The 8,994-nt window shown below is 34.6% G+C and overlaps 1 long non-coding RNA gene across 1 annotated transcript; it reads right to left on the bottom strand.

The window, feature by feature from the left end:
- Positions 1–539: 539 nt before the first annotated feature.
- LOC140858405 (uncharacterized) lies at positions 540–7,687 on the bottom strand. Its single transcript, XR_012141978.1, has 3 exons — positions 7,534–7,687; positions 6,465–6,577; positions 540–625 (listed from the first exon to the last, which is right to left on the bottom strand). It is a non-coding gene; the product is annotated as an uncharacterized lncRNA (long non-coding RNA).
- Positions 7,688–8,994: the final 1,307 nt, after the last annotated feature.

Here is an 8,994-nt window from a genome sequence, read left to right as displayed (position 1 = left end):
ATTTGGAAACTCACCCAAGATGGTTCATTCACGGTGCATTCATTCTATAAATTCCTCAACCGAGGAGGATTGGTTTGCCCCTTCTACAAGACCACTTGGAAAGCGGCAGTGCTGGAGAAGATTAGTCTCTATCTGGTTGGCATTAAAAAATCAGCTTCATAAAGGTGAAGTATTGGCTAAGAAAGGATAGAGGATCAGTGCCGGTTGCCCTCTTTGTAAGAAGTATTTGCACAACGTTGAAGACTTGCCTCAACATAAGGGGTTAGCTTGCAAGTTTCCACTCCATTTGGACACGTGGAGGAGAAAGAAATTCGAGGGAGCTAACCGGAGAGCCTGGGATCATCTAATCATGGCGTTGTGTTGGTGTCACGCCCCGAACTCAACACCCGGGTCGGATACGTGATGGCCGCACACTCCTTAAAGCAAGCCCTAAAGAATATGCAAGGCCAAATTAAATCGTTACAACCTTATCAACCATAATATTTAATTTCATTAATAATTCATAAAACTTGCATAATTACAATTAAATTTCTTCAATTCTCTGATCAGATACCATGACAGTCCTATTTATTCTTCTGCCCACCCATAAATCCAAGCCATAGCCAATCATAAGCATCATGTAACTCTGAGAAGAAAAGAAAGATAAACGGATGTGATCTTTACAGCCCAGTAAAAATTTCCATATCACACTGATACAGTAATATAATCTGAAAATAAGAATAAGCAATAAAATATAAAATCTCATGTTCAATGTCCAGAATAATGCAAACATCCATAAATTTTCTATCTTGTTAAAATAGATGCATAATCATATGTTAACATGTGAAACCCTTTTATTCAACAATTATTTCATGTCTTATCTTTCATTTCTCCTTTCATAATCACATGATTCTTAACAGTTTCTTTCCGGCTCTGGACTATCCAAGTCTATACCTCAGTCATCATCCGGATCGAATTCACTTAAAAAGTCTTTCAAGACTATCCCAGGATGAGCTCCTGACCGGCTGTCCCACGTACGAAAGCCAGTGAGAGGCTGTCCCAAGCATAAGCTCCTGGCGGGTTGTCCCAGGCATGAGCTCCTGACCGGCTGATCCACCTATAAGCCAGTGGGGCTATCCCAGGCATAAGCTCCTGACGGGCTGTTCCATATGACAAGACTAGTCCATACCATATATCTCTTTCTTTTCATTTAATCATTATGTGTTGATTTCATCAAATCAATTCCGACTTGCATTATGATCAATTCAGATATGTCATATCCATATAATCATGCCATCAATCTCTGATACATATATATATTGACATAACATACTCATGCTCAAAATCAAATAACAGTATCTCAGGTATAATAAATTCATCGATCTCAAATCTGATGATGCAAAACCAATAATGCAAGACCAAAAGTAAAATAGCATATATATAATGATGATCATGTACAGAAATTCTTACCTTTACCGATGACTGATCCAAGCACGAAAATCAATGTTCTTCTTTGATTTATGAATTTCTTTAACAAAATATTTCACTCGATATCATATACAGACAATCATCTCTTCATAACCCTAATCAAATATAAAAATCATATATGAAGAAAATTATCTGATAATCGATCCTAATAACACAAATCTAGGACCTCTCTTAGTATTAATCAAAATTAGGACTTATCTATGTATCAAGATCCTTCACTAATCCATAAGACTTTTAGAGAGAAAAAATCCATGAAGAGAGAGAAAATTTTAGAGAGAGAAAGTGGAGAAAAAAATCTTCGTATCCTTCAGATGAGGCAATCATGGTCGAGATCATCAGAGATCCTATCAGGGTGACTCAATATGAATCAAGTGTTATAAATTTTGAATAGGATCGGACTGGGATAAGATCTACCACACAAATTTTGGAGCAATCTCAAATCATCATATTTTTATTTCAAATTTATCCTAGGGTCTGTGATGAAATCAAAGAGAGAGTAGAAAGATTCTAGAGAGATAAAATTCATAAAAAAAGAGAAAGATCTAGAGAGAGAAAATAAGGAGAGAATCTAGAGAGAGAAACTAGAGAGAGAAGATAGAGAGAGGAGAGAGAGAAAATTTTTCTCTCTTCTTCTTCTTCTTATTTTATTTTATTTTATTTTTATTTTTATTTTTCTCTTTCTCTTTTTTCTCTTTTCTTTTTTTTTCTCTTCTTTTTCTTTTTCTTTTTTCTTTTCTTTTTCTTTTTCCTTTTTCTTTTCTTTTCTTTTCTTCTTCTTCTTCCTTCTTCTTTTCTTTTCTTCCCGCGGCCTCCCTTGGCTGAAACAGGGGAAGACCGTGAGGTCCCCTCCCGGTGGCTCGGGCTCCAGCGGCTTGGCCGGAGATCCAGCAACGACGGCCGACCATGTGAAGCCGGTCGGCGATGGGGTTCAGCCGGTGGGTTTTTTTTTCAAAAAATAGGAGATCTTCTTTGGAATTTATTTTCAGCAAAATCGATGGCCGACGGTGAGGTCTGGGGTTGTGAGAAGATGAGCAAGAGAGAGAAAAGGAAGGATTGGAACCTTACCTTGGTTCCGATGGCCAAAAACAGCTCCGACGGCCCTTCTCTTCCGTTCAACGCTCACGGTGCCTCCCTTGAGAAAATTACACAATTCCTCAATTTTCTTTGAAAATTTTGTTGAAAGATCCTAAGGGAGGATGGGGGGTCTTTTATAGAGGAGGTTTTCTACCCTAGCCGGACTCCTCGAGTCTGATTTCGCCGGAAACGGGAAGGAAGAAGACTCCGGTTAGGAGTCTTCCTCCTCTTCTGTTATTTTTTTTTTATTATTATTTTTTAAATCTGGATTATTACATTCTTCCCTCCTTAAAATAATTTCGTCCTCGAAATTAGGTTATGTCGTTCGAGATACCTATTTCAAAGTATACATTCTTCATGTCATTCTCAAGCTTACGATAATGTCATATATATTATTTATTTCTCATGATCTTGTTATAACAAAAATTATTTGAAATCTCAAACTCATCCCTTCTTATTGATTTCTTAACTTTTTGAAGAACTGTAATATTTTAGACTTGTATTAATATATTACCATTATTTGTCTAATACATTTCACTCAAAATTTATAATTATCTCAGACTATCCTTGATAGAAAAATAAATAAAGGTCAAACATCGGGCGCTCTTCACAATCATTGATTTTTTTTTCTTCTCTTGACCTTCCAACAAATTTTATATGTAGACTCTCATCTTAAGAAAACCTCAATCTTCTGTATCAGTCCAAGTAATAATATTAATTTTTTTAAAAAAAAATATGAGATCTATGTCAGGACATTCTAAGTTTTAACTAATATCAGAACTATCGAGCTATTAATAAACTTGAGATATCTAAAATTTCTTGGCATTATCTATAATGAAACAACCTACTGACAAAAATTATTCGGCTATGATCAGATTAGATCAAAATTTATAGCATCCTTTCATTATCAATAAAATCCTTCCTTATTTGCAACTAATGTATTTCATCATAATATCTTTTGATTTAAAAGATTAGTATTTCTAATCAATTTAATCCACCATGCTTTACTGCGCACTCTGATCTTAATTTATCAAATTATATAAGTCTATCAAAGATAAAAATATCCTTATATGTTAGATCAATCTAGGATAGATCCAACCTTCAAATTTCATATAAGACTTACGATAAAATTTTAAGTTCTTTATCTTTACTATCTTTGGGTTAGCATATAAAAATAAAATCTTGATCCACATCCTATATTTGAAATCTTTGCATAAGTTTCATCACTCTTCACGAATCTAACATGTCTAGAATCGATTGGAGTTAACCTTAAATTTACCTTACAATCATTTAGATAATTTCTAAATCAATCTTTCTTTTTTTTTTTTTTAAAGAATTAATTCTAACTTGACAAACTAGAAGAACTCAAGCCAACATCCTTAAGTAGAATCAACTTGATTATTTCCTATAAAGCTCCCTTCATCACAACCCTTAATATTAATCGATAAATCTATACAAAATTTTTTTTTCCATTGTATAAGTCATTCAAAATTTAACACTAGTAAGATGTCTTGTTCAATTTAAAAAAAATCAAACTTTGACTTGAATAATTGCTACACTTCATCATCTTCAACAATCACAAGAAAAATTAAAAAAAATCTAGTCCAAAGATAGTAATACGAATTATTAAAGATTTTATCATAACCTGTATATCATACTCTAACAAAATAAATTTTCTTCTTTAATTTAACAACAATATCAAAATACTTTTGATTCACTTAGAAAAGTAAGCTTTTGACTTGAAATTCAATGTAACTTGAAAGATCAAGGAATCCTATTCAGAATATGATATTTTGAGTAACCAAAGATTTCACCAAAATATGTATCTCATTTTCTCATAATAAAAATTAAGTATATCTTTATATATATATATATTTTTTTTTATCTAAGATTGAGTTTCATATATGACCTCTTATGGGTTCAGTGTTCAAAAATATTTCTCTCTCATATGATGTAATTTCTTCTTAGACCATATCCTAACTTCCTTCTGATAAATTTAAAATTTGTAATGCTCAGATAATTAATATCAAAATCAAAAAAGTTATCATGATCTTCAATCATATAAGTTTTACATTCCAAAATCCTCTAGTATACTCAACATAACTTATCAATAACTCCCACTTTATTCCAAGGTCAACTCTTTTCATACTTAGGTCAACCTTACTAATTGAAATCTAAGATATAACTCATCAATTCTATTATAGATATCATATACCACTTATACATAAAGTTTCATCATAGTATTTATTGATTCAAAATCCAAATATTGATTCCTTTCTTTTATGTCAATCATGTTCCTTATGATCATAACCTAGGTTTAAATATCACTAAAGTCATAATTTCAAATAATTATAATCTTAAGCTTAAATATCACTTAAATTATATTTTCTAATGATCATAACCTAAACTATAATATCATTCTATTACATCCTTAATGATTATAACCTCAGACTCTAATATTATCTATCATACTCTATTGATTATAATCTCACAGTTTTGATATCACTTATATGACAATTCCCAATGACCTTAAACTTGGGCTCTAGTACTGTTCTGTCATATCCTAATCACTTGTATCATTGTCTCCAAATAAATGTAACCTAACCTCTAAGCTCAGATGCCACTCTGTCACATCCTACTGATCTTACATAAAGTTTTAATATCTCTTTATAATCTCTAGTGATCTTAAACCTAAGCTCTGATATTATTCTATCTCATCCTAATCATTAATATCGTAATCTCCAATGATCATAACCTAAGCTCTAATATCACTCTGTAATATTCTAATCACTTATATCATAATCCCTAATGATCATATCCTATACTCTGATACCAATCTGTCACGCTCCGAACTCAACACCCGGGTCGGATACGTGATGGCCACACACTCCTTAGAGCAAGCCCTAAAGAATATGCAAGGCCAAATTAAATCGTTACAACCTTATCAACCATAATATTTAATTTCATTAATAATTCATAAAACTTGTATAATTATAATTAAATTTTTTCAATTCTCTGATCAGATACTATGACACTCCTATTTATTCTTCTGCCCACTCGTAAATCCAGGCCATAGCCAATCATAAGCATCCTGTAACTCTGAGAAGAAAAGAAAGATAAAGGGGTGTGAGCTTTACAGCCCAGTAAGAATTCTCATATCACACTGATATAGTAATAAAATCTGAAAATAAGAATAAGCAATAAAATATAAAATCTCATGTTCAATATCCAGAATAATGCAAACATCCATAAATTTTCTGTCTTGTTAAAATAGATGCATAATCATATGTTAACATGTGAAATCCTTTTATTCAATAATTATTTCATGTCTTATCTTTCATTTCTCCTTTCATAATCACATGATTCTTAACAGTTTCTTTTCGGCTCTAGACTATCCAAGTCTATACCTCAATCATCATCCGGATCGAATCCACTTAAAAAGTCTTTCAAGACTATCCCAGGATGAGCTCCTGACTGGCTGTCCCACGTACGAAAGTCCGTGAGAGGCTGTCCCAAGCATAAGCTCCTGACGGGCTGTCCCAGGCATGAGCTCCTGGCCGGCTGATCCACCTGTAAGCTAGTGGGGCTGTCCCAGGCATAAGCTCCTGGCGGGCTGTTTCATATGACAAGACTAGTCCATATCATATATCTCTTTCTTTTCATTTAATCATTATGTGTTGATTTCATCAAATCAATTCCGACTTGCATTATGATCAATTCAGATATGTCATATCCATATAATCATGCCATCAATCTCTGATACATATATATATTGACATAACATACTCATGCTCAAAATCAAATAACAGTATCTCAAGTATAATAAATTCATCAATCTCAAATCCGATGATGCAAAACCAATAATGTAAAACCAACAGTAAAATAGCATATATATAATGGTGATCATGTACAGAAATTCTTACCTTTACCGATGATTGATCCAAGTACAGAAATCAATGTTCTTCTTTGATTTATAAATTTTTTTAACAAAATATTTCACTCGATATCATATGCAGACAATCATCTCTTCATAACCCTAATCAAATATAAAAATCATATATGAAGAAAATTATCTGATAATCGATTCTAATAACACAAATCTAGGACCTCTCTTAGGATTAACCAAAATTAGGACTTGTCTATGTATCAGGATCCTCCACTGATCCATAAGACTTCTAGAGAGAGAAAATTTTAGAGAGAGAAAGTAGAGAGAGAAAGTGGAGAGAAAAATCTTCGTATCCTTCAGATGAGGCAATCATAGTCGAGATCATCAGAGATCCTATCAGGGTGACTCAATATGAATCAAGTGTTATAAATTTTGAATAGGATCGGACTGGGATAAGATCTACCGCACGAATTTTGAAGCAATCTCAAATCATCATATTTTTATTTCAAATTTATCCTAGGGTCTGTGATGAAATCAAAGAGAGAGTAGAAAGATTCTAGAGAGATAAAATTCATAAAAAGAGAGAAAGATCTAGAGAGAGAAAATAGGAAGAGAATCTAGAGAGAGAAACTGGAGAGAGAAGGTAGAGAGAGGAGAGAGAGAAAATTTTTCTCTCTTCTTCTTCTTCTTATTTTATTTTATTTTATTTTTATTTTTATTTTTCCCTTTTTCTTTTTTCTCTTTTCTTTTTTTTTCTTTTTCCTTTTTCTTTTCTTTTTCTTTTTCCTTTTTCTTTTCTTTTCTTTTCTTCTTCTTCTTCCTTCTTCTTTTCTTTTCTTCCCGCGGCCTCCCTTGGCTGAAACAGGAAAGACCGTGAGGTCTCCCCCCCTCAGTGGCTCGGGCTCCGACGGCTTGGCCGGAGATCCGGCAACGACGGCCGACCATGAGAAGCCGGTCGGCGATGGGGTTCGACCGGCGGATTTTTTTTTTCGAAAAACAGGGGATCTTCTTTGGAATTTATTTCCAACAAAATCGATGGCCGACGGTGAAGTCTGGGGTTGTGAGAAGATGAGCAAGAGAGAGAAAAGGAAGAATTGGAACCTTACCTTGGTTCCGGTGGCCAAAAACAGCTCCGACGGTCCTTCTCTTTCATTCAACGCTCATGGTGCCTCCCTTGAGAAAATTACGCAATTCCTCAAATTTCTTTGAAAATTTTTGTTGAAAGATCCTAAGGGAGGATGGGGGGTCTTTTATAGAGGAGGTTTTCTACCCTAGCCGGACTCCTCGAGTCCGATTTCGCCAGAAACGAGAAGGAAGAAGACTCCGGTTAGGAGTCTTCCTCCTCCTCTGTTATTTTTTTTATTTATTTTTTTTTTAAATCTGGGTTATTACAGTTGGAATGTCTGGTTGGAAAGAAATAGAAGAATCTCTACTCGGAAGAAATGTTCCATCTGAAATGTGTTACTAAAAAGTCTCCATTCCTTTCAGCTATGGGAACATCTTGGATCTGTGAAAATTATGGATGGGCACATTCAGATTTGGAACTGTTTGAAATCTCTGTTACTGCTGTCTTCCCCCCCGCCTCCAAACGCTTAACAACAAATCCAGATCTGCAGCGATAGGCCCCACACAAATCTTCTAGATCATGTCCCGTGAGCTTCTGCAACTGATTTTGTATCCACCTGCAAGACTGTATGTTCTCATCTCTGTCTGTAACTTTGTTCTGTTAGCCTCTAAGAGTCTGATGTGACTTCAGCATATTATTCTCACCCGGTACGCAATGCTTTCTCTAATAAAGTGGGTGGCATTTCCTTCCCTTTCAACCAATCAAAAAAAAAAAAAAGAAGAGAGATTCCCTCTTCTCTCTCCATTCTAGTTGGCAAAAAGAGCAGAAAATCTGTTTCTTATTATCTCTTTCCCATTCCCCTGCGGCTATGGCACAGCCAATAACAACAAATCAAAGAGCAATCAACCCTTGCTGTCGCGAGAAAGGTTGATTACTCTTTCTTTGTTATAGCACAGCATTTAAAAGTATTTAAGACTCTCTGTTTTCTTGCCCCTGATGCTTCGTTTGTTAGTTTACCTGCTCAACATATTCACTCAGCAGCCCGTCTTGGATACATGACATCTTCGATGGTATTCACCATGAACCCCAAGATAATTTACCATAACTTTACCATGAAGATATAAGTTCCATCCCACCAACTCACATTTCCATGATGATCCGGACGGCAACTACCAGCTAACAAGATATTTGGTACATCCAAGTTACTGTTTATCTGGAGCCATTAGAATTTTACTAACAGTCCGAATATAATAGTTCTTCATTTCAAAAGCCTTAAGCTTGAAACCACACATGACAATGGTATCTATGCCGATGCTGCAAATGGTAAACAATGGGGTCCAATCTCAATTCACTTGGCATAAGCAGCTTGCAGAACCTGGACCTTGCAAGCTATGAAGATTCACTTGTGCACACAGCACCACACCTTCCTGCAAGAATATGGTTGGATGCACCAACATATAACAAGGTTTACATACCTTTCAATCCCTTGATACTAATTTAA

This window comes from Elaeis guineensis, chromosome 6 (assembly GCF_000442705.2).
Source record: "Elaeis guineensis isolate ETL-2024a chromosome 6, EG11, whole genome shotgun sequence".
NCBI lineage: Eukaryota > Viridiplantae > Streptophyta > Magnoliopsida > Arecales > Arecaceae > Elaeis > Elaeis guineensis.
The sequence above is the reverse complement of the archived record's forward strand: the minus strand, read 5'-3'. Positions and strand labels throughout refer to the sequence as shown.